Source organism: Bombina bombina, chromosome 3 (assembly GCF_027579735.1).
Source record: "Bombina bombina isolate aBomBom1 chromosome 3, aBomBom1.pri, whole genome shotgun sequence".
NCBI lineage: Eukaryota > Metazoa > Chordata > Amphibia > Anura > Bombinatoridae > Bombina > Bombina bombina.
Genome location: NC_069501.1, coordinates 739,699,653 through 739,726,350, shown reverse-complemented (window position 1 = coordinate 739,726,350; position 26,698 = coordinate 739,699,653). Strand labels below are relative to the sequence as shown.

The window sequence follows — 26,698 nt, the reverse complement described above, 5'->3', positions numbered from 1 at the left end:
TAGCAGACCCAGACGAGGTAGCCATCCTCAGGATGACACAGAAGAAATACTTGCTAGAGTACTAAACCTCCACTAAAGAAGGCACACTCTAGGCAACCAAAAACGCCAGACCTACACATAGGTCTCGAAAATAAAAGGAGAGCCCAGAACCTCAACGAGGACCAATGCGCCCCCAAGATCCAAGAAGAACAACGGATCTCAGGACCTACCTCCAGCCGGGCCAGCCCAAGCATCGGCAGATCTGAAACTAGGGGACCAGAAAAACCCCAGCTCAAAAAACGAGTGGAAAAATGGCACAGCCATTACACCACTGCTCAGATGCCAACCTGAAACACCATATACAGAACGTCGACAAGGCCGGAGACCTACAGATCTAGCTAAGGCCCAACATAGACTCAAGGCAGAGCCAGCAACTCTCCAGATGGACAGAACAACCCAGAGAGCGTACCTCTCTCTGAAATACGATAACCCGTCTGTCCCAACCTCCTGAAGACAGGAGAATCCCTAAGATAGGGACCACACTTCCGAAAGGATATACTCCCCCCCAAGACAAAGGGAGTCGGCAAAAGGGTCGTAAGGACAGAGCCCAGGATACAGCCATAAGCTATACCAAGAGAGAAAATCTCCAACACCATGACCTAGAAGGTATCCCCTGATATTTGAACTGGCTAGCACACAGACAAGGTGCCATTGCTGCAGTGGTTCCACAGCGAACCCTCTGCTTGCAGAGCAGCGAAGCCATCACACTGTTTCAGCAAGCCAACCAAGGGAGACCGATCAATAGGCGAACGGCAAGCCCAAGGGGCATCAGCACCCAGAAAAACCTGGCCAACTGAACCAGTTCAACTAGCCCAACCAAAGGACCCAACCCAAGTTTCCTGGAACTGGGGAACCCCAGACCCACTCTAGATCCTAACAGTCTGGTACAACCCGCAACGGAATCCACAAAGGAAATGCTGAGTGAGAACCTCAGCCAATGGAAGAACCAGAGCGAGGAGAGGTCTGAGCCCCAAAAACAAACAAGAACCCGGAACTGAAATCCCCCGTCCGATATAAAAACCGGACCCCCGGGAGATAATCATACATACAATGTCCAAAGCAAAATGGACAACGAGAAAAACTTGCAAGTCCCGACCAAAGACGAGACCACCCCTTGCCAGAGTCCAACACTCCAAGGAGCTAAGGGAGCAAATACCAAAACAAGGTCACTAGAGCCCTAGGCGGAAACAGCCACAAGACGACCAAGAACAAGGGGATACCTCGAGGACAAAGTCACTCAAGCAAGGCTAGTCTCCACATCACCCCCATAAAATCAGAGGAGAAGATGAAAGAAGTATGTGGAGCATTCCCCAGCTCCGGGGAAGAAACCCTAACAGAGCTCAAGGAGACCACACTGACCATGTCCCTACAAAGGAACCAACTCTCTAAAGGATCCAGGTCCCCCAAAGGAACCCGAGGAACAGACAAAGTCCGAAAGGTCTCAAGAAGAGAACCACAGCAGGAACAAGTCTAAGGACAATTCCAGAGCCCTAGAAGGCCAAACCGCCCAAAATGGCGGGAAGGAGGCGCTAAGCCCCTAATCCTCCCAAGAGAGGAAGAAACTCTAGGTCCCAAAAAATTCTGAGCAAGGAGAGTAGCGCAGTGGAACTCCACTGACCCGGTCAACCAAATTGAAGGCCGAATAAGGACTGACACAATCCCCCTACCATACGGATCCTTTTAGAGTGCTTAGCTGAACTTGTAAAGAAAAATAAGAAAACACACAAATAATAATGTGAGCACTCAGCGCCCCACAAGACCAGCCAGGCAGAACAGGGGCCATGTGTCTGAATAAGCCACAGGACAGAAGATCTGAATCCCAGCAGGACCAGCCGCAGCTGGGGACATAACTGTCAAGTTGCCTAAATCCTCCCTCAGAGGGGAAGGTCAAACAGACAAACATAGGACTAACGTGTCCCTTAAACTTCCGAAGAAGCAACCAGAGAAAATCGATCCCAGAAGTTCCTAAAGGAAACACATAATCAAAATTAAAAGACATCCTAACCGGATAAAAGAAAATATAAGGCAATCCATAGGTTAACGCCCAGGAAGAAAACGTGCCTGAGTAAAATACGAAGACGTGCTATTCTGTAACGAAAGGCACAACACTCAGGGACAGCTACACCCGCAGGGAACTGTATAGGCCCACTCAAGGCCGGTAGAATGTCAAAATGTCGGGACGATCGGGCATGAGCACAAACGCAAATAAACGTCTGGACTTTGCAGATGCATAATCGCCAAAAATATGTGAAAGCGAAAACGAGATGCAACCTCCAGAGGGGACAAGCCGCCCTGTAAGGAGGGATGAACATAATCTGGGTTACCCGCATGTGTAGTAGTAGGGAGCGGTAGGGAACTCACCTCTCGGAGGACAGAACCCCCAGAGGCAGATGGCTCAGCAGACCCATGATTCCCCGAGCAACACGGCATATCGAACATAATTGATTGACCTGTGTCAACGGGGCCAATTCACATTCTTCACAAGTCGAAGAATCTGAAATCCTCCATAACTAGATAGAGAATATAATAGTAATGGACTAAAGAAAAAAAAATTAACGGCACCTGATACCCACTATGGCTGGGGCACTCACCACCTCCTAGAACCAGACACTAGCAGACTAATTTTTTAGTCGCCACACGGTCAGGAATCCGGAAATGGAAGACCATCTATATATATATATAACATAATTTATGCTTACCTGATAAATTTATTTCTCTTGTAGTGTATCCAGTCCACGGATCATCCATTACTTATGGAATATATTCTCCTTCCCAACAGGAAGCTGCAAGAGTCCACCCACAGCAAAGCTGCTATATAGCTCCTCCCCTAACTGCCATATTCAGTCATTCGACCGAAAACATGCAGAGAAAGGAAAAACCATAGGGTGCAGTGGTGACTGTAGTTCAAATGAAAAAATTACCTGCCTTAAAGTGACAGGGCGGGCCGTGGACTGGATACACTACAAGAGAAATAAATTTATCAGGTAAGCATAAATTATGTTTTCTCTTGTTAAGTGTATCCAGTCCACGGATCATCCATTACTTATGGAATACCAATACCAAAGCTAAAGTACACGGATGATGGGAGGGACAAGGCAGGTACTTAAACGGAAGTTACCACTGCCTGTAAAAAACCCTTTCTCCCAAAAATAGCCTCCGAAGAAGCAAGGTATCAAATTTGTTAAATTTGAAAAGTATGAAGCGCAGACCAAGACTCCGTCTTGTAAATCTGTTCAACAGAAGCCACATTTAAAAAAGGCCCAAGTGAAAACCACAGCTCTAGTAGAATGAGCTGTAATCCCTTCAGGAGGCTGCTGTCCAGCAGTCTCATAAGCTAAATGAATTATGCTTTTTAACCAAAAAGACAGAGAGGCTGCTGAAGTCTTTTGACCTCTCCTCTGTCCAGAATAGACATCAAACAAGGTGAACGTTTGATGAAAACTGTAGTAGCTTGTAAGTAAAACTTTAAAGCACAAACCACGTCCAATATTGTGTAATAGACGTTCCTTCTTTGAGGAAGGATTAGGATACAAGCATGGAACAACTATCTCTTGAGTGATGTACTTGTTAGATACCACCTTAGGAAAAAACCCAGGTTGGTACGCAGGACTACCTTTTCTGTACGAAGGACCAGATAAGGAGAATCACATTGTAACACAGATAACTTGGAGACTCTACGAGTCGAGGAATTAGCTACCCAAAAGGAACTTTCCAAGATAAAGATTGATATCTATGGAACAAAAAAGGTTCAAACGGAACTTCTTGAAGAACCTTAAGAATCAGGTTTAAGCTCCATGGCGGAGCAACAGTTTTAAACACAGGCTTGGATCTAACCAAAGCCTGACCAAATGCCTGAACGTCTAGAATACCTGCCAGACGCTTGTGCAAAAAAATAGACAGAGTAAAAATCTGTCCCCTTTTAAGGAATTAGCTGACAACCCTTTTCTCAAAAACATCTTGGAGAAAAGATAATATCCTGGGAATCCAGACTTTACTCCATGAGTAACCCTTGGATTCATAACAATCAGATATTTACACCATATCTATGTTCAATTTTCCTAGAGACAGGCTTTCATGTCTGTATTAAGGTATCAATGACTGACTCGGAGAAGCCATGCTTTGATAACATCAAGCGTTCAGTCTCCAGGCAGTCCATCTCAGATTGATTCTATTTAGATGGTTGAAAGGACCCTGAGGTAGAGGGACCTGTCTCTGAAGCAGAGACCGTGATGGAAAGGATGACATGTCCACCAGATCTGCATACCAGGTCCTGCGTGGCTACGCAGGCGCTGTCAAAAACACCAAAGCCCTCTCCTGCTTGGTCTTGACCTCCGGAGGAAATCCCACTCCCCCGGAAGAAAAGTCTGACGACTTAGAAAATCCACCTCCCAGTTCTCAACACCTGGGATATGGATAGCTGATAGACAAGAGTGAGTCTCTGTCCAGTAAATTATTGTAAGACTTATAACATCGCTAGGGAACTTCTGTTCCCCCTTGATGGCTGATGTAAGCCACAGTCGTGTATATTGTCCGACTGAGTATGATGTACCTCAGAGTTGCTAACTGAGGCCAAGTCTGAAGATCATGGAATATCACTCCCAGTTCCAGAATATTTATTAGAAGGAGGGTCTCCTCCTAAGTCCACTATCCCTGAGCCTTCAGGGAGTTCCAGACTGCATCCCAACCTAAAAGGCTGGCATCTATTGTAACAATTGTCCCATCTGACCTGCGGAAGGTCATACCCTTGGACAGATGGACCCGACATAGTCACCAGAGAAGAGAATCTCTGGTCTCTTGGTCCAGGTTTAACAGGGGGACAAATCTGTGTAATCCCCGTTCCTCTGACTGAGCATGCATAGTTGCAGCGGTCTGAAATGTAGACGTGCAAACGGTACTATGTCCCTTGCCGCTACCATTAAGCCGATTTCATTCATGTACTGAGCCACCGAAGGGCGCGGATGGGATGAAAAAAACACGGCAGAAATTTAGAAACTTTGACAACCTGGACTCCGTCAGGTAAATTTTCATTTCTACAGAATCTATCAGAGTCCCTAGGAGGGAAACCCTTGAGATTGGGGATAGAGAACTCTTTCCTTGTTCACTTTCCACCCATGTGATCTCAGAAATGCCAGTACTACGTCCGTATGAGACTGGGCAATTTGGATGTTTAACGCCTGTATCAGGATGTCGTCTAAATAAGGGGCCACTTCTATGCCCCGCGGTCTAAGGACCGCCAAAGCGACCCCAGAACCTCCATAAAGATTCTTGGGGCTGTAGATATCCCAAAGGAAAGAGCTACAAACTGGTAATGCCTGTCTAGAAAGGCAAACCTGAAAAACGATGGTGATCTTTATGCATCACAATGTGAGGATAAGCATCCTTCAAATCCATTGTAGTCCTCTATTGACTCTCCTGGATCATAGTTAAGATGGTACGAATAGTTTCCATCTTAAATGACGGAATTCTGAGGAATTTGTTTAAGATCTTTAGATCCAAAATAGGTCTGAAGGTTCCCTCTCCTTGGGAACCACAAACAGATTTGAGTAAAAACTCTGTCCCTGTTCCTCTCTTGGAACTGGATGGATCTCGTACACAATGTAAGAATGCCTCCTTCTTTATCTGGTTTGCAGATAATTGTGAAAGGCGAAATCTCCCCTTTTTTGGGGGGGGAATCTTTGAAATCCAGAAGATATCTCTGGGATATAAATTCCAATGCCTAGGGATCCTGGGCATCTCTTGCCCACGCCTGGGCAAAGAATGAAAAAGTCTGCCCCCTATAGGATCCGTTACCGGATAGGGGTCCGTTTCTTCATGCTGCCTTAGAGGCAGCAGCAGGCTCCTTGGCCTGCTTATCTTTGTTCCAGGTCCGATTGTCTCCAGACCGCCTTGGACTGAGCAAAAATTCCCTCTTGTTTTGCCTTAGAGGAAGAGGATGCCACACCTGCCCTGAAGTTTTTAAAAGGTACGAAAATTAGACTTTTTTTTTTTTTTTGCCCTTGATTTAGACCTATCCTGAGGAAGGGCATGACCTTTTCCTCCAGTGATATAAGCAATAATCTCCTTCAAACCAGGCCCGAATAGGGTCTGCCCCTTGAAGGGAAGTTAAGTAGCTTATTTATTAAAGTCACGACAGCTGACCATGATATAAGCCATAGCGCTCTGCGCGCCAGTATAGTAAAAAACAGAATTCTTAGCCGTTAGTCTAGTCAAATGAACAAGGCATCAGAAAACAAAGGAATTGGCTAGCATAAGCTTGTCAAATATATTCATCCAATGGAGTCGCTTAACTGTAAAGCCTCATCAAGAGACTCAACCCAGAACGCCGCAGCAGCAGTGACAGAAGCAATGTATACAAGGGGCTGCAGGATAAAACCCTGTTGAATAAACATTTTTTATCCATTGGTTCTAAAAAGCACAACTGTCCTCGTCAGAGGTAGTGGTACGCTTAGCTAGAGTAGAAACTCTTCTCTCCACCTTAGGAACTGTCTGCCAGAAGTCCCGTGTGGTGGTAACTATTAGAAAACATTCTTCTAAAAAATAGGAGGGGAAGAGAACGGCACACCTGGTCTATCCCATTCCTTATTAAAAAAAATTTTTTGTAAACCTCTTTAGGTATTGGAAAAACATCAGTACACACCGGCACTGCATATTATTTATACAGTCTACACAATTTCTCTGGCCCTGCGATTGTACACATTCATTCAGAGCAGCCAAAGCCTCCCTGAGCAACAAGTGGAGGTTCTCAAGCATAAATTTTAAATGTAGAAATATCAGAATCAGGTTAAATCATCTTCCCTGAGTCAAAAAAAAAAAAATCACCCACAGACTAAGCATATTGTGAGGTAGTATCATACATGGTTCTTAAAGCGTCTGTATGCTCTGTATCTACCCCCAGAGCTAACTGCTTTCCTTTAATTTCAGGTAGTCTGACTAATACTGCTGCCAGAATATTAATCACCACCTTTGCCATGTCTTGTAAAATAAACGCTATGGGCGCCCTTGATGTACTTGGCGCCATTTGAGCGTGAGTCCCTGAAGTGGGAGTCGAAGGGTCTGACACGTGGGGAGAGTTAGTCGGCATAACTTTCCCCTCGACAGAATCCCCTGGTAAAGAAACGCTATGGGTGCCCTTGATGTACTTGGCGCCATTTGAGCGTGAGTCCCTAAAGCGGGAGTCAAAAGGTCTGACACGTGGGGAGAGTTAGTCGGCATAACTACCCCCACGACAGAATCCTCTGGTGATAATGTTTTTAAAGACAAAAAATGATCTTTATTGTTTAACATGAAATCAGTACATCTGGTACACATTCTAAGATGGGGTTCCACCATGGCTTTAAAACATAATGAACACAGAGCTTCCTCTATGTCAGACATGTTAGAACAGACTAATAATGAGACTAGTAAGCTTGGAAAACACTTTAAATCAAGTTAATATATAAAACGTTACTGTGCCTTTAAGAGAAACAAATTTTGCCAAAATTTGAAATAACAGTGAAAAAAGGCAGTTAAACTAACAAAATTTTTACAGTGTATGTAACAAGTTAGCAGAGCATTGCACCCACTTGCAAATGGATGATTAACCCCTTAATACAAAAAACAGATTAACAAAACGAAAAATATGTTTTAAACAGTCATAACAGCTCCTACTTTTGAAGCCCTTTTGAGCCCTTCAGAGATGTCCTATAGCATGCAGGGGACTGCTGAGGGAAGCTGAATGTCACTGTTTGTAATTTTAACTGCACCAACTGTAACTTTTATACTATAACAGTGGAAAGCCTCAGGAAACTGTTTCTATGCAAAATTTAAGCCAGCCATGTGGAAAAAACTTAGGCCCCAATAAGTTTTATCACCAAACATATGTTAAAAAACGATTAAACATGCCAGCAAACGTTTTAAAACACATTTTTACAAGAGTATGTATCTCTATTAATAAGCCTGATACCAGTCGCTATCGCTGCATTTAAGGCTTTACTTACATTACTTCGGTATCAGCAGTATTTTCTTAGTCAATTCCATTCCTAGAAAAATATTTTACTGCACATACCTTATCTGCAGGAAAACCTGCACGCCATTCCCCCTCTGAAGTACCTCACTCCTCAGAATGTGTGAGAACAGCAAATGGATCTTAGTTACGTCTGCTAAGATCATAGAAAAACGCAGGCAGATTCTTCTTCCAAATACTGCCTGAGATAAACAGCACACTCCGGTGCCATTTAAAAATAACAAACTTTTGATTGAAGAATAAACTAAGTAGAAAGCACCACAGACTCTCACAACCTCCTATCTATGTTGAGGCTTGCAAGAGAATGACTGAATATGGCAGTTAGGGGAGGAGCTATATAGCAGCTTTGCTGTGGGTGGACTCTTGCAGCTTCCTGTTGGGAAGGAGAATATATTCCATAAGTAATGGATGATCCGTGGACTGGATACACTTAACAAGAGAAATTATATATATATATATATATATATATATATATATATATATATATATATATATATATATATATATATATATATATATATATATATATAAAAATTAAAGTACATTCTGATGAAGTAAAATAAAACGATCTTACCGGAATCTACGCCGTGTAACAGGAACACGATCCTTCAAGTGTGACGAATAGTAGCAGCGCCTCCCCCATGGACTTGAGATAAGAAAGCAGGCAGCAAAGCAAAGTTCGACAACACTGATTACTTGTCTAGCTGTTAATGTTCGCAGAAAAACTCTCCCTGCATCTCCGGACTCTGTCATCCAGGCCCTCACTGAGAGACTGATAGGATTACTTACAGCTCCCATCCCATGACGAAGAGTACTACCCTCTATAAGAGACAAAACAAACTTCTGACACTTCTCTGCCAACCTTCTGGGACGAAAGGCAAAGAATGCCTGGGGGATGAGGGAAGTGGGAGGAGTATTTAAGCATTTGGCTGGGGTGTCTTTGCCTCCTCCTGGTGGCCAGGTTCTTATTTTCCAAAAGTAATAAATGCAGCTGTGGACTCTTTCCATTTAAGAAGAAAAACTCCTACTTCTGCAGGAGAGACTGAGACTTAAAGGACCACTCAAGTCAAAATAATAATTAAAAAAAAAAAATCATGATTCAGCACACACTTTTAAACAACTTTCCAATTCACTTCCATTATCTAAATATGCACACTTTGAGGCACTCGCTCCTACTGGACATGAGCAAGATTCACAGAATATAAAGTATATGCGTTTTGTGATTAGTTGATAGCTGTCACATGATGCAGTGAGAAGTGAAATAAAACTAACTTTGAAATGTGTCAGAAAAAAATACTACTCATGTGAAATTCCAACTAAGTGCTTTTGCATGTATTGATTAGGATATTCTTTTGTGTTTAGTGATCCTTTAAGAGTGCAAACTGTATTAAGGTTCTCATCTATCTAGTTTAGATGGTCCTCAAATATCTATTTTTTATTATTTAAATTTCAATGCATATACATATGAACTGATTGTTTGGATTTTTCATACTTCCTTTCCTCTAGAAGGATTCCCTTTTTCCCCCCTTTAAATATATTGATATAAATTATTATTGGAATTTTTAGGATAAATATAAAGGGAGATTAAAGGGACAGTCTACACCAGAATTTTTATTGTTTTAAAAGATATATAATGCTTTTATTACCCATTCCCTAGTTTTGCATAACCAACACGGTTATATAAATACACTATTTACCTCTGTGATTATCTTGTATCTAAGCCTCTGCAAACTGCCCCCTTATTTCAGTTCTTTTGACAGACTTGCATTTTAGCCAATCAGTGCTGGCTCATAAGAACTGCACGTGCGTGAGCACAGTGTTAGCTATATGACACACATGAACTAACACCCTGTAATGGTCAAAAACTGTCAAAATGCCCTGAGAGAAGAAGAGTCGCCTTCAAGGGCTTAGAAATTAGCATATAAACCTCCTAGGTTTAGCTTTTAACTAAGAATACCAAGAGAACAAAGCAAAATTGGTAATAAAAGTAAAATGGAAAGTTGTTTAAAATGGCATGTCCTATCTGAATCATGAAAAATTATTTTGGACTAGACTGTCACTTTAATGGCTTTTTCCTAATTGCTGATAATAATATAAACCAAAGTAGTATTGGCTAACAAATTAAGTTGTTTTTAGATTTGCCTAGTTAAAAGTGCTAGGAAGAATGAAGCTGGCATGATTTAATTTTCTTTTTCCACTTTAGTCAATTGGGATTCAGAATGTTACCTAGTAACAGCATATATTAGATATTTGTATACAGTTATTGATCATAAACAAGGTTTAAACAATGTACATAATAGTGATGCACCGAAATGGAAATTCTGGACCAAAACCGAATCCGAAAATCAGGAATGCACTTGGCCGAAAACCGAAACTGATACCGAAAATGTATTTTTTGCATAATTAGAGCCAATAAAAAAAGCCCACACTTTTATTGAAAGTAACACACTAAAATTGGACAAAAATATCTTAAAACAATAATATGCTACACAATAATTTTACCAAGAAAAGAAAAAAACAGGCAAAAAATAATGCCATTTTCGACCAAAATGTTTCTGCGACCAAAATTTTGGTGCATCCCTACTTAAAACAATTATAAATATCAATATACTGTATTATTCTTCATTTAGGTCTATGTAAAATAATCATATTTAACAGTTTTTTTTTACCAATTATCCAAATAAAGTATAATCCTAGAAAACTCATTATATGCAGAGCAGTAAGTGAAGTAATAAACTCAAACAGCAGCTCTAGGCTTGTATCGAATTTGAAATATGCTACACAATAATTTTACCAAAACTAACAGGCAAAAAAAAAACGAAAAACGAAATAGACAAAAATGCCATTTTCGGCCGAAATTTCGGTGCATCCCTAGTACATAAGTTACCATTCAAAATGTATTTCCCTTTGAAAAACCATAGATGTTTTTTGTTAAATTGTATAGATTCTATCTTATTTGTTTTTTCCTTAACAGAAAAATCTATAAATAAATAAAAGGTACAGCAATGGGGACACGTTTCACTCCGAGTTTTGTCAAGCTTACTCTTGCCAAATGGGAAAATTAATCTGTTTGGCCTTTGAACTCAGACCTTCACCTGTCCCTGTACCGTTGATGTTGTTTTCATTATATTTAGGGGTAGTTAAGAACAAATTGGTTCCTTTCTTCGGATAAATATTTGATTATAAATACGATAGGCAAAATATGGATTTTTTTTAATATTGAGATAACCAACTCTGGAACTATTAAGACAAACTTTTTTTTAAAAAAACTGTAGACCAGAATACCTATTTAAATGTTAAAGGTTGTCATGATAAAAAAAAATGGTTCTAGAATATTTCAAAAGTGCAGTTTTCAGGGTCAGGAAAAACAACCACAAAAAGAGTATTTTAAAAGTCTTTCTGAAATTTTGAAGAATCAATTTATTGAAAAAAGGTTTTGAACAACTGGAACTTCATCTTGAAAATGAAATTAAAGAATAATACTAAACATAAGTTCTATATTAAAATAAAATATAGCTGCAAGCAGCAATAGAGGTGGCCAAGCGCAACACCTTTGCAATGGCATACAAGCAGCTAAATCACAATATAAAGCTTTAACGCAAGTTTTTACAGTTCTTACACATGCAGTTGGTAAAAAAAAAATGTGAAATGTTTGCGTTTTTCAAGATGGCTGCTATAGCATATGACTAATACTTTCAACACAAATAGATGTAACTCTAGATCACAATATATGGTTATACAGCAAATTTCACAGCTTTAACATATGCGGTTGCAAAGAAAATACATTTTCAAAATTTTCATGTAAACCAATATGGCTGCCACAGCGTGTGACCAATTCCTTCAACATGAACAACTGTGACTCTAGGTCACAATATAAGGTTATATAGCAAGTTTCACAGTTCTAACATAAGCGTTTGCAAAGAAAATAATTTTCTTAAATGTTTGCATAAAACAAAGTGGCTGACAGATCATGTGATATACAGCCTTCATATTACGCACAATAGTGCTCACCATAGATGTCAATAAACATGACAAAAATAAAGCATTTTTGTAAAACAGTTTTTGTTTTATTATTGGTTAAAACATATTGTTAAGCGTTTTTGAACAATTCAAAATGGCTGCCAAACCACATGACATATCAGCTTCTCTTGAACAAATCTGAATGTTAGTCATAAGATAACTCTATAAACAAAATGTCAAGTCTGTTCTGTAAGCGGTTTTGGAGAAGAAGATTTTTGTAGTTTTTAAAAACAGCGCATACGAAACAAAATGGCCGCCAAGCGATGCAATGTATGGCTTTCAAATTGCACATACTAATGCTCACTATAGACCTCTACAATTTGCAGAAGTTTCATGAAAATTTGCTAATGTTTTATTTCACGAAGGCGACTACGCAGTGCAAATTTTGACTGCAATATTGCCTTTAGGGGTCATGACTATGTGTAATCATGTGTCTACTATACTGTAATATAGTTAAATAGTGTAAACATAAAGCATAAAGTGCAAATTGACACAATTTAACAGCGATAAAAAGGCGAATGGCTCATAGCGGCCATGTTGATTATGGAAAATCCGCAGTTTGAACAATCTTGGTAGATGACCTTGCAAAGAGCACATGTGCAAAATTGTGCTTCATTGCACTTAGCGGTTTTAGAGAAGATGTAACATAAGCGGTTCCGAAGAAGAAGATTTTCAAACGTTTGTCGAATTTTGTTGCAAAAAACAATATGGCTGCTAGATCACATGACCTATGAGATTTATGTTGCATAGGATTATGCACAGCATAGATCTTGTCAAGGTATTTGAAATATTATTAAATAATATATAGAGGTATATTTGTCTTTATTTAATAGATCTGTGGATATGAACATGGTCTGTAGACAAAGGTTTGTTCCTAAGAGATCTCCCACATTCATTATGTAAAATTATGCTGAACACACAGGGAGAGACAATGGAACATTTGGCCTGCCAAATTTCAGAACAGTCACTTAGAGGAATGTTGGGGGAAGTAATTTTGAAAGAGAACAGGATGAGTCATAAAAGGCAAATTAAGAGGATAGATTGTCAGATAGGTAACACCACACAAAATATATGGAGACGAAATGTCTGAAATACCCATCTTGGAACTGATCAAAATCATAGAGAAACAGCTTTTATACACATAGGTGTTAATCATCCTTAAACATCAAATACACATCTGCACTACTAGCTAAACAGGAAATATGCTGCATTAAGACTTTTACAACTACTCGTGGATTGACCCCATGTGGTGAGTATGAGACAAAAAGTCTGGCAACTGAAGTTACTGAAAATTTGGAATGTTAGGATAATACAGTGAAGGCCCATGACTTACATTATGATTTCAAAACAACTGTATATATTTTAATGGATATGAGATGTATATATATATATATATATATATATATATATATATATGTGTATATATATGTGTATATTTTGAAAGCATGAATATCTTAGCCTCTGTGTGATTAAGAACATGAATAGATGTTTATGGACCGGAAGAGAAGTGATCATTAACATTTATTTTTTTTATTTCAGATCTACATAGACAGGATTCACTTGGAATACAGTACAATACTGAATTAAAAATAAGCTATTATTCACATATAAATGCCAGGATACCGATAAAATTGACCTTAATATAATAAACGTTAATAATATAACATATTTGGTATCAGAATAATCAGAAAAAATAACCTAATATTAACCATCTGTAATTGGGGTTATATATGATTAATGCAGAGAGTGTAATCTGATTAAATAACCATCTTATGAAAGAATTTTTTTTTTAACTTGCTTAAAAATGTTAGAGATGGTCTTGTTGTATTTGTTTGTTTGTACGTCTGCTGCCACCTAGTGTTATGATGCGGAATTGCAACCATGAGATGATTGGTTGTTGCAAAGAATGCATTTCCTTGACAACACATTTACCAAATAAACCAATCCATGTTCAGTTGCAAAGAACTAATCCAAGACAAGGCCGTGGGCGTTTCCAATATTCACCAATGACTGATAAATAATCAAAAAGGGGAGGGGTAAGATCAGATGATTTAACCCCAGCATAGAGACTAAGAAAGGGTTGTGTTATTTTGATCCAGAAAGGAGTAACTGCGGCAGTTATTAATCAAAAGCACACACCTACCATATGGACTCCATATGCTTTACCCCAATTTTGAATTTCTGAGGTGAATTGGATCTGTTGCAAAACATTGGGAACCGGATTGCTGTTTATTTGGGTGATGTATATAAAAGTTTTATTATAAGATAAGTTATATGCATAGTCAATTTATATTTAATAGATTTAAAGAAACAGTGTGTTTTAGTTAGCATTTCACAGCCTATATATATATTGTTTAAATCTGCGTCTGATTGACCAAGTAACTCATCTATGCAAGTTCTGATATTGTCAGTTAATTTTGTATTGGGATAAATTGCAGTTAAATAGCAGAATATATATATATTATCCTATTGTTTTATAAACACTGTTTAGAATTGTATTGCTTGGATGTTAAAGGTTTTTAGTCCCATTGTGTTAAATAAATAAAAGGCTGAATTGTGAAGGTATATTTTTCTGGGTTTTGTAAGAAGGATAGCATATCTTAAGAGTTGGTTTTAACGCATATAAACTTTTATTTAGTTTCCTTTTATTGCAAATATAGTTCAATATGTTTATGGATATTAACTAAATAAAAGAATTCAGATATTTATATTAATTGTATGGTCTAGTAGGTGCATGGTTGATAAGGGTTTCTATTTCTTTGTATTGTGTTTATAACCCTGCCATAAACTTATATATATTATTTGGATAGCACTGCTAAGATTTTCATAAATATACTGACATAATAATTGGAGGCACTTTTTCTGAGATTTATTAATATTCCATCATAATTGATATAATATATTTGTAAGTAAATAGAAATTATTATAAAGGAGAAAAAAAAATAAATTCATATTTCGATATTAATATTTTGAAGATATAATTTTTTTTGAAAAGTTGAAATATTAATTTTCATATTTCGAGATTGACATTAATATCTTGAAATATTATTAAAGATTAATTTTTGAAAGATTAATAAAAATATTAATTTTTCATATTTAAAAATTAATCAAAAATATTAATTTTTCATATTTTCAAAGTTAATCAAAAATATAAATTTTTCATATTTCGAAATATTAATTTTTCATATTTCAAAATTAATATTTTTTTTTTTTTTTTTTTAAATATAAATTTTTTTTCTTCTCTCTTTTTATTGGCAAAAATTGTATTAGCGTTTTAGTTAAATAAATACTAAACCAATACAATAATGTCTGTAGCCAGAAGTGACTCATTTAATTCTATACATAGCAATGAAATTGGTCCCATAACCATACCTATTACTAAAGGTCAGGTCCTTAAGAAAGATATCTTAAGTTACCTTAAAGGGAAGTTTAATATTGAGGGTGAATTAAATGATTTTATGGATATGCTTGAAACTAGGGCTAAAAATATTACCGTTAATAATAATATGTGGAATGAAGAGAATGAATTCTTCCAGGAATTATTAATGATTAATCAATGCAAAGATCCCAAAAAGCGAGAAGAACTAATACTAAAATCTTGGCCCCTTTTAATATGCATAATTGACGAAATGTCGTTTTGTGTCACAGACAAACGATTGCAAATACAGGAGCTAGAAAATAGTATTCGTTCCTCGCGCAGACGCGAAGAGGGTTTAAAAACAGCCAAAAATAAAATGGATGAATTTGCCCAAAACCTAGCCACCTTAGATAAGCACAATATGGACTTAATCGCGCAGATACAAGATTTAAATAAACAGCTTGCGCAAAGCCAGAGAGAATTAAGCGATTTAAAAAGGTCATATCGCCATAATGAAAACCCCTATATTAGCAATGAGAATAATACAGATAATGCTAACTCCTTTAGCGAACGCGTCAGGGACGAGGTACGAAAATATATAGAACAACATAGACAAATGACCCCTAACGGGTCAGAAGTAGATTTCCCAAATAGACAATCCCCTCAGGATGTAAATCCAGAGGACAGCTGTAGCGCAGCTGATGCAGGGGAGGGAAACTCTAACAGAGAATCCCAAAATAAGTCTGATAAAGTCTATGATTCACATAAAATAATCACCTTTGTACAACGCGCAGTACCTATATTCTCCAATAAGGGAACAACATCTGTAATTGATCATTTACAGGCTTTTGAAAATGCGTTAGCTATAATGAATGTTACAAGTGAGAAATTGAAAATTGAATTTCTGCCTTGGGTATTTGACAGTAAGCATCACAAATTCTTTGCTTCACTAAAGGATATGAATATTCATTCCTGGAATGGGGTAAAACAACAATGCAGAAAAGAATTCGGGCAATATCGCACTAAAACTGCCGCGAAAATAGCGGTATATGGTTTAAAGTGTCGTGCGAATCAGAGTCCAGTCGAATTCCTTTCTGTATTGAAAAATGCGTACAGTATGGCTGAAGATAATCCCAGATTTGATGGCTCAGAATTTGTAAATTTATTTTTTGAAGCATTGCCTACACCCATCAAAATCAACTTAGCTAGAGATTTTGATGAGGACTGCTCATTGGAATGGCTGATCAAAGAGAGTACGAAGTTATACTCTATTCAGCAGTCCAGTGAGCAGGGGGTTAAAAAGGAGTCAAAACCCAAAATTGTGGCAGAAACTAGGGTGTCACCTAGCCCCCTCAATTTGGAGTCCAACAAGAGGACTTATGCAGAGGTGGCCAGTCAAAACAGGCCATCTCCACAGAGGTTTAATTCTGCCCCTCCCCCTACACAGGTTGAGGCGCAGGGAGACTATAACCAAAGTGGGGGACATAATCAGGTGAATAATTACTCACAAAGAGAATACTCACCGAATAATTGGTATCCGCGCAAGGGTAGATACAATAGACGGCGAAGATATTCTCAGGGTAACCAGACACCCCAGGTATATAATGCTCCCCAAAGTACTAATGCTGAACAAGCTGAACCCCAGGGGCAACCACGCCAGAATAGAAATAGTGGCCCTGATTCTGAGGGAACCCAATGGTCCAGGAATCAGTACAATGGGGCACCAAGAGATAGGCCCAGGGGTAGAGGTAACTTGTACAATCAGGTAGATATGCTGTTTACCCAATTAAATCGGTTGAGCGAACAAATCGCTAATATGAGTCAAAAATCTACGGCTCAGCAACCGAACAATACTTTTTTAGGGGTACAGCCAGTGGTCAGCAGTGGACCACAGGCACAGTCATAAATACTGCAGTATCACCTGAAGGGGAGGGGAGAGATATACAAAATGTAGTAATAAATATCAATGATACTAATCATGTTATCTCCCCACAGACCGGAAACGGACAAATTAGCTGTGACAATGAGCGACATCAGCCGGGAAAAATTAACCAAACTTTTCCTCTGCAGTGTTCTCTTAACATTATTTCCACAGATGCAGTACACAAGAACCCAGCTGACCTTGTCATAGGGGAAACAGGTAGGTATGAAATTTCCTCTGCATCGAATGACACAGCGGATCCAGGTAAAACGTGGCGAAGCCCACAGATGTACAAGAATGCAAATTTTATGTGTGAAATGATAGAAACTACAGGAAGATATTATGTACTAGTTGAGCTGCAAGATTCAGTCTCCAACCCTATCAGGGGATTAATTGACACTGGGTCACAGGCAACTATCTTATCCCACAGGTACTACACACAGCTAAATGAGCTAACACCCCACAAACCCAAAATAAGAGAATTTGACGGTTTTCTAATAGGTGTTGGGGGTGACTCCCTAAAAGTCTACGGTACTGCCTGGTTAAAATTTAAATTGGGGAACAGGGTCATAAGACACCCTGTCATTATAGTGGATCTGCCAACTGATCGTTTAATTATTGGTAGTGATCTCCTGAAACGATTAAGCACCATAATTGATTGCATAAATAATGTAATTTGGTCGCAAGTTAAACGGCCTATCAATTATGAAAAATCTGGTATATCTCGCACCCGACACAGCTGTCACGTGGTGGAAGAGAAACCAGATGCTGTGGAGATTCATTTCAGGAATAACTCTACACCTGAAATCACTATTCTGCAAATAGATGATCAGACTCCTTTTAGTGGCTCTGATGGTAATACTTTTAAAATTTCGCCCGGAAAGATAGCAAATATCTCCCTAGATGGCGATATATTAACCATATCACTCCACAAGGGGGATCCTAAAATCCCTAAAGGGGGAGACCATGCTCAATACCTCACAGGGATTGAGAGAGTTAAAGAGGATCTATTTATCCCTATACAAGTACATGACCTTGGTAAAACCAAGTATGCTAAAATAAACTTAAAACAGGAAGCTAGCTATATAAGCGAAGGTTTATTAGAGCAAATAGCTGAACCTAAAGTGATTAAATATCTTTCTCCCCAAGACCACTGTGTCAACGGCCTGGATGACAGGTCTGAAAGCTATAACATCACAGCTAAGTGCTTATTATCTATCTCTCTTGGTAATAAGTCAGTGAAGCACCTGTTTTTAGTTTTAAATACTCCCCATAATCAAATATACATTGGCAATGATATCTTACATAGATATGCCATACAAATAGATCTGATTAATTCTTGCCTCTGGAGCAGGTTAAAGGGGGACCCTGAAGTATTTCAGGATGAAAATGCAGCCCTGAAATCAAACCAGCAATTGCCATATGCTGTGAATATGCAGGTATCTAGCGATGTTATAATTCCTGCTGGGGCTGATAAATTTCTGTTACCCTTACAGGTAAAGAGAGGTCAGAAATTAAAAACTTCTGAAACACTGATTTGCCTCTCCCATAGAATACAAAATCTGGGTGTCACAGTGACTTACACTCCTATGGTGAATATTGGAACTGTTCCAATACATATTATTGTACATAACATGACCCCACAGGATATAACCTTATCCAAGGGAACTACCATAGGATATGCACTGGAATCAAGTTATTACACTTTTGGATTCCAGAATAATGTAATTGGGCTAATACCTGAAGGATACCTAACTGAAGAACAATTAATAGAACAATCCTTTGCATCCATGCCAGAGGGTCTATTTAATGTTCAATCTATTTATCCCTTCAGCTCAGAGGAAGGCATCTGTAAAATTGAAGAAGCCTCTCTAGTGTTTGATCAGCCAATCAAACAGCAAGATTACCCCAATACCCAGAATCATGGGAGCAATGTAAATTATAATCAAGGGGACCTCACCTCTAGATTGGAAGAAGCCTATGAAATAGGACAGCCTGAAATATTTCCAGGATTTCAGCAAATAGTCGAAGAGCAAATATCCTTAGCTAATGGCTGTTCCAGCGATGACGAACGCCAACAGCTGCGAGAACTCCTAATGGAATACAAGGATATTTTCGCTAAGGATTCTTATGACTGTGGTACTACAGACTTGCACATTGCAAGAATACAAACAGATCCTAATGCGCCACCTGTATTTGTCAAACAATACAGACTTCCCTTAGCCTCATATGATTCTCTTGCAGAGATCATAAGGAATTTGGAAGAAAGAGGTATTATCAGACAGGTGCACAGCTCTTATAATAATCCTATTCTAGGTGTCCTTAAGCCCAATGGACAATGGCGTTTGTGTGCTGACTTAAGACAGCTAAACAAACGAGTATACATGTCTGGCTGGCCTGTACCATACATTGACCAGTGCCTAGCACAAATGCAGGGATCCAAAATATTCACTGCCATTGATTGTGCACAGGGATATTGGACCATAAAGGTACATGAAGAGGACCAATATAAGCTGGCATTCTCTTTCCAAAAGGTCCAATATGCATTCCAGAGACTTCCATTTGGATACATAAATTCTGGACATGAATTTGCTGTATTCATGCATAAGGCTATGCCTGACGCACTGGAAAGGGGGACCTTATCTTATGTTGATGATGTTTTAATCAAAAGCACAGACTTTGAAAAACACATTGCAGAGCTTAAACACGTCCTCAGCCAACTTAAAAGGGCAGGTGTCAAATTATCCCTGCAAAAAGCTCAATGGTGCTGCACTCGTGTAAACTTCTTGGGACATGAAGTTACTTCTGACGGATTAAATCCCCAGAAGAAAAAGGTAGAAGCGATAGTGAATTCTAAAAACCCAACTAACTTAAAGGAATTGAGATCATTCCTGGGTATGACAAATTATTCTCGCAAATTCATTGATAATTATGCGGAATTAACTAAACCACTACTACTTCTTCTGAAGAAAGATGTGAAATGGCACTGGAGTGAGTCTCAAGAGACAGCCATCAGAGAGCTGAAGAGAAAACTCACTCAAGCACCTTGCTTAGCATACCCTGAAGGTGGCAAACCTTTCTTCTTAGAGACAGGTTACACAGATATAAGCATGAGTGCTGTGTTATACCAAAAGCATGATAATTTGAACAAAGCCATTGCTTATGCGAGCAAAAATCTATCCCCAGTAGAAATAAAATTTAGCGATTGCGAAAAAGCCCTCTTATCTACTGTATGGGCTCTACAAAATTTCCGCAGCTATATACAGGGCGAGAAAATTATTGTGGAAACGGCCCACCAGCCTTTGCTATATTTGCAAAGTGAGAGAATAAGAGATGGGAATTTGTCTAATAGCCGCATAACAGCGTGGACTCTTTCCTTACAAGGCTGGCCCTTAGAAATTCGCTACAAGCAGAATAAAAAGAATCCAGTCGCACAAGGGCTTGCTGAGCTCCACGACTGTACTGCTAGAGATCCTGGGGAAGAATTATCAGAAGATGATTTTCTGGAAGAACAATTGCTTTCCCCATATAAAATGTACAATGAGGACCATTGTCAAACATTACCTTGGGTATATGTTGATGGTTGTTCTTACCATGCCACTATTGATAATGAGCGCAGATTAGTCGCTGGCATTGGTATAACTGGGGCAAATGGATTCCCAAATATATCTATAGGTTTCAACATTGGACCAAGATCAAGTCAGGTTGCAGAACTAACTGCTGTTTTCAAAACCATTGAAATGGCTATTGAACATAGTATTAATGAATTTGTGATCATAACTGACTAAAATTATGTGCGTGACAGTTTTGTTGAATACCTGCCAACTTGGAAAAGAAATGGCATGCAGAAAAGCAATAACAAACCAGTCAAGCATGGCAAATTGTTCTGCGAGATTGATAATCTGGTAGTATCCAATGATTTAACCATACACTGGAAAAAGACCAAGGGTCATTCCAGAATTCTAGGTCCGGATAAGGAAGGCAATGACCTTGCGGATTCATTAGCCAAACAAGGAGCCATAACTGGAGAACTCCTTAATATTGACCATTTAATGGGTGCAATTCAGGTAGAAGCCATTACCAGAAACCAGGCAAAACAACAGAGTGAGCCTAACTTGGTACAATGGAGTCAGGATTCTCCTAGTGAGGACCTGATCACTAGTCAAAAAGAAGACCCCATTGTAGGCATCTTCTATAAACACATAGAAGATCCTGAAAGCAACCCCATCTCAAAAGATGATTGTATTGGCAAAGAAGATCTGAGAATCTTAATAAAATCTAAATCACAATTCAAATTACAGGATGGTTTGTTAATTAGAACCTCCAAAACTGGCATCCAGCAGTGGGTAGTACCCACCAAGTTCAGAGGTCTAATGCTTCAACATGCCCATGATGCTCCCACATCTGGTCATCGTGGTGCCAAACTCACGTATGAAATATTACGTGATTATGCTTTTTGGCCACACATGTTGAAAGATGTTCAAACCTACTGTCAAGGGTGTTTAATCTGCCCACAGTTCCAACCCACTGCACCAACACATAGAGCGCCATTGCAGAAAAGGGGGATGGTAATGCCATGGTCAGATATACAAATTGATTTTATTGGTCCGGTAACAAGGTCATCAAGAGGTAACAAGTACATGTTAACAGTGACATGCCTGTTCACTAAATGGGTAGAGTGCATTAGTGCACCTAACAATAGTGCTGAAACATGTGCAGCATTGCTCATCAACCATGTATTTTCCAGATTTGGTTTGCCCCAAAGAATCGAATCAGATCGGGGGACCCACTTCACTAGCAAAGTAATGACAAAAATGTGGAAAATACTAGGGGTTAAAAGAAAGCTCCATATTGCTTATAGAGCTGCCTCAAGTGGTGGTGTAGAGCGTTACAACCAGTCTATTGTTAAAATCCTCAAAAAGTTTGTGAGTGAAACAGGTAAAGACTGGGATGTAAAACTACCTCTAGTCTTAATGGCATTAAGAGCAACTCCAAGTAGTGCTACCAAGATGTCACCTTTTGAACTGATGACTGGTAGAAGAATGGTTCTACCTCAGCATCTACTGTACCGTACATCAGACCAAAACTTGATAAACGCTGCCAATACACATCAATATGTGGAAAACCTGAGAAAGCACCTGCAATATGCCTTTGCATTTGCTCAAAGGAATTTAGAAAGAGCCGCAACTGCCACTAAAACCTATTATGATCTCAAAACATCCAAAAAGGAATATGAAATAAATGATAAAGTTTATCTTTATAACTTTGGAAGAGATCAGGTTAGGGAGAAGAAATTTCTTCCCTCATGGAAAGGTCCTTTTGTCATTACTGACAAAATATCTCCAGTGGCCTATAAAATACGGATCCCCAAAAATGAAAGTTTCATAGATAAATGGGTCCATATCAATCAATTGCGAGCGTGTCATCCCAGATCCCAACTACAAGTCATAGAGGGAGAATGAAGTGTCACATCCCCAAATGAACTAAAGACATACTATAGTTTAAAGATGCCTAACTGATAAACATGAAGGTTCAAAATTGACCGACTATCTACATAGAAGACTGTCCATGATGTGTACGGTCAACATCCTCACCAAATACCACTAACTTTGATCCAATTCAAATACATGTGTCCTACATATTTTTGAATTGGAAAGGGGGATTTATGTCAAGGTATTTGAAATATTATTAAATAATATATAGAGGTATATTTGTCTTTATTTAATAGATCTGTGGATATGAACATGGTCTGTAGACAAAGGTTTGTTCCTAAGAGATCTCCCACATTCATTATGTAAAATTATGCTGAACACACAGGGAGAGACAATGGAACATTTGGCCTGCCAAATTTCAGAACAGTCACTTAGAGGAATGTTGGGGGAAGTAATTTTGAAAGAGAACAGGATGAGTCATAAAAGGCAAATTAAGAGGATAGATTGTCAGATAGGTAACACCACACAAAATATATGGAGACGAAATGTCTGAAATACCCATCTTGGAACTGATCAAAATCATAGAGAAACAGCTTTTATACACATAGGTGTTAATCATCCTTAAACATCAAATACACATCTGCACTACTAGCTAAACAGGAAATATGCTGCATTAAGACTTTTACAACTACTCGTGGATTGACCCCATGTGGTGAGTATGAGACAAAAAGTCTGGCAACTGAAGTTACTGAAAATTTGGAATGTTAGGATAATACAGTGAAGGCCCATGACTTACATTATGATTTCAAAACAACTGTATATATTTTAATGGATATGAGATGTATATATATATATATATATATATATATATATATATATATATATATATATATATATATATATATATATATGTGTATATATATGTGTATATTTTGAAAGCATGAATATCTTAGCCTCTGTGTGATTAAGAACATGAATAGATGTTTATGGACCGGAAGAGAAGTGATCATTAACATTTATTTTTTTTATTTCAGATCTACATAGACAGGATTCACTTGGAATACAGTACAATACTGAATTAAAAATAAGCTATTATTCACATATAAATGCCAGGATACCGATAAAATTGACCTTAATATAATAAACGTTAATAATATAACATATTTGGTATCAGAATAATCAGAAAAAATAACCTAATATTAACCATCTGTAATTGGGGTTATATATGATTAATGCAGAGAGTGTAATCTGATTAAATAACCATCTTATGAAAGAATTTTTTTTTTAACTTGCTTAAAAATGTTAGAGATGGTCTTGTTGTATTTGTTTGTTTGTACGTCTGCTGCCACCTAGTGTTATGATGCGGAATTGCAACCATGAGATGATTGGTTGTTGCAAAGAATGCATTTCCTTGACAACACATTTACCAAATAAACCAATCCATGTTCAGTTGCAAAGAACTAATCCAAGACAAGGCCGTGGGCGTTTCCAATATTCACCAATGACTGATAAATAATCAAAAAGGGGAGGGGTAAGATCAGATGATTTAACCCCAGCATAGAGACTAAGAAAGGGTTGTGTTATTTTGATCCAGAAAGGAGTAACTGCGGCAGTTATTAATCAAAAGCACACACCTACCATATGGACTCCATATGCTTTACCCCAATTTTGAATTTCTGAGGTGAATTGGATCTGTTGCAAAACATTGGGAACCGGATTGCTGTTTATTTGGGTGATGTATATAAAAGTTTTATTATAAGATAAGTTATATGCATAGTCAATTTGTATTTAATAGATTTAAAGAAACAGTGTGTTTTAGTTAGCATTTCACAGCCTATATATATATTGTTTAAATCTGCGTCTGATTGACCAAGTAACTCATCTATGCAAGTTCTGATATTGTCAGTTAATTTTGTATTGGGATAAATTGCAGTTAAATAGCAGAATATATATATATTATCCTATTGTTTTATAAACACTGTTTAGAATTGTATTGCTTGGATGTTAAAGGTTTTTAGTCCCATTGTGTTAAATAAATAAAAGGCTGAATTGTGAAGGTATATTTTTCTGGGTTTTGTAAGAAGGATAGCATATCTTAAGAGTTGGTTTTAACGCATATAAACTTTTATTTAGTTTCCTTTTATTGCAAATATAGTTCAATATGTTTATGGATATTAACTAAATAAAAGAATTCAGATATTTATATTAATTGTATGGTCTAGTAGGTGCATGGTTGATAAGGGTTTCTATTTCTTTGTATTGTGTTTATAACCCTGCCATAAACTTATATATATTATTTGGATAGCACTGCTAAGATTTTCATAAATATACTGACAATCTCTAGCACTGTGCCAAGTTTCATGAGTTTTTGAGTTATGTAGTTGTTATTATAAGCATTTGAAAAAAACGGCGGAAAAATAATAATAAAAATAATAATAATAATAATAATAATAATAATCTGAGCAAAAACAATAGGTGTCCAGCACTATAGTGCTTGGCCACCTAATAATTATTAATGACAAATACATCTTGTAATATCTTCCAAGAGAGAATGATTACTACTTATATATGCTTTAATAGACAAATGTATAAACACCTATACAATATTAAGTATGGCTTTAAAAAAGCATTGTCTCTCAATATTTTGATCAGGTACACAATCATCAAACTGATGGCCTTGTGATGTTCGCAATTGAGAAAATTAAATCTGAACCTAGAAGGGATGACCGACAAAACTCAACCAGAGAGAAAACGTACTGGATTGTACAGATGAGTTCCTTGCATCCCAATGGAGTTAATGACATTTTTTATATTGTGCCATTTTTATAATTCACGGTTGGGTTATTTTAATTATATGTTTATAATTTTATTTTTGGTCTCCATTTGTTATGTGTTATTTTTTAGAGTTTATGAATTATGTTATTTGATTAAACACATACATTAATATGTATCAATTATATTAGTTTGCTTTTGTTTAGTTTCTCCCAGAAATGTGGAATACTGCAGCAGCTTCCCTTGGTGTCTCTGTGGTGTGGTGGTGTGGGGAAGTGGCGCTGTCCCCAAGCCGGCTGGGGTTGATTCCTGGTCCCACACGCCTCCACACTGATTAGATGTGCACAGGATATCTATTAGGGAGGTTTTTTTTAGGTTACACTAATATTTGTGTTATCACGGTTTGATATTTTAACATTATTATTCTTTAGTCACCATGACATATTATACTGAGTACATGTTATTTATTGTAGAATTTAATTTGATATTTACACAGAATTTTTCTCTTCTGTTTTTTTTGTATAATAATTATTAGATTAATTGTTGTCACATTGCTGCTATATGTATTTTTTTCTTCATATTTAAAGTGAGAGTCAATCCTAGCATTGTACAAACGCTAGGATTGACTATTGAAACAAATAAAGGGGACTTTCATTCATGAAGTATAAGATACTTCATGTAGAAAGCTCCTTTATTTGTTTCAATCGATCGCCGTTCTTAGCTGCTACAGCAGCCCACGGCTAAAAACTTTTTTTCATTCCTTGAAAAGTGACGTTTTCACCTCTTAGCCAATAGCCGTGCAGTAAATCCAGATCCCATGGGCGCCAAGCTGGATTTACCACACGGCTATTGGCTAAGAGGTGAAAACGTCACTTTTCAAGGAATGTATGCCTGAACTGCTCTTGATTTGCAAAATCTAGTAAATTGTGCTAACAAAATGACAGTGATAAATATATAAGCACATTTCTTTTGTATACAGACCATATGCAGTACAATCTCAATGCTATATCATTTCATTTGTTAAAATCTCATCACCACAAAGGACTTTTTGAGCAAGAAGTATTGCTTTTTAAACAGAAACTGAGAGGTCTCCAAAAATTGACACATACAATAGCCCATTCACACCTCTTAATGTTACAGTAATGCTCTATTCA

The 26,698-nt window shown here is 37.9% G+C and overlaps 1 protein-coding gene across 1 annotated transcript in view; it reads right to left on the bottom strand.

The window, feature by feature from the left end:
- Window positions 1–26,698, bottom strand: part of GPM6B (glycoprotein M6B) — a 303,610-nt gene that overhangs the window by 262,495 nt on the left and 14,417 nt on the right. The window lies entirely within an intron of this gene.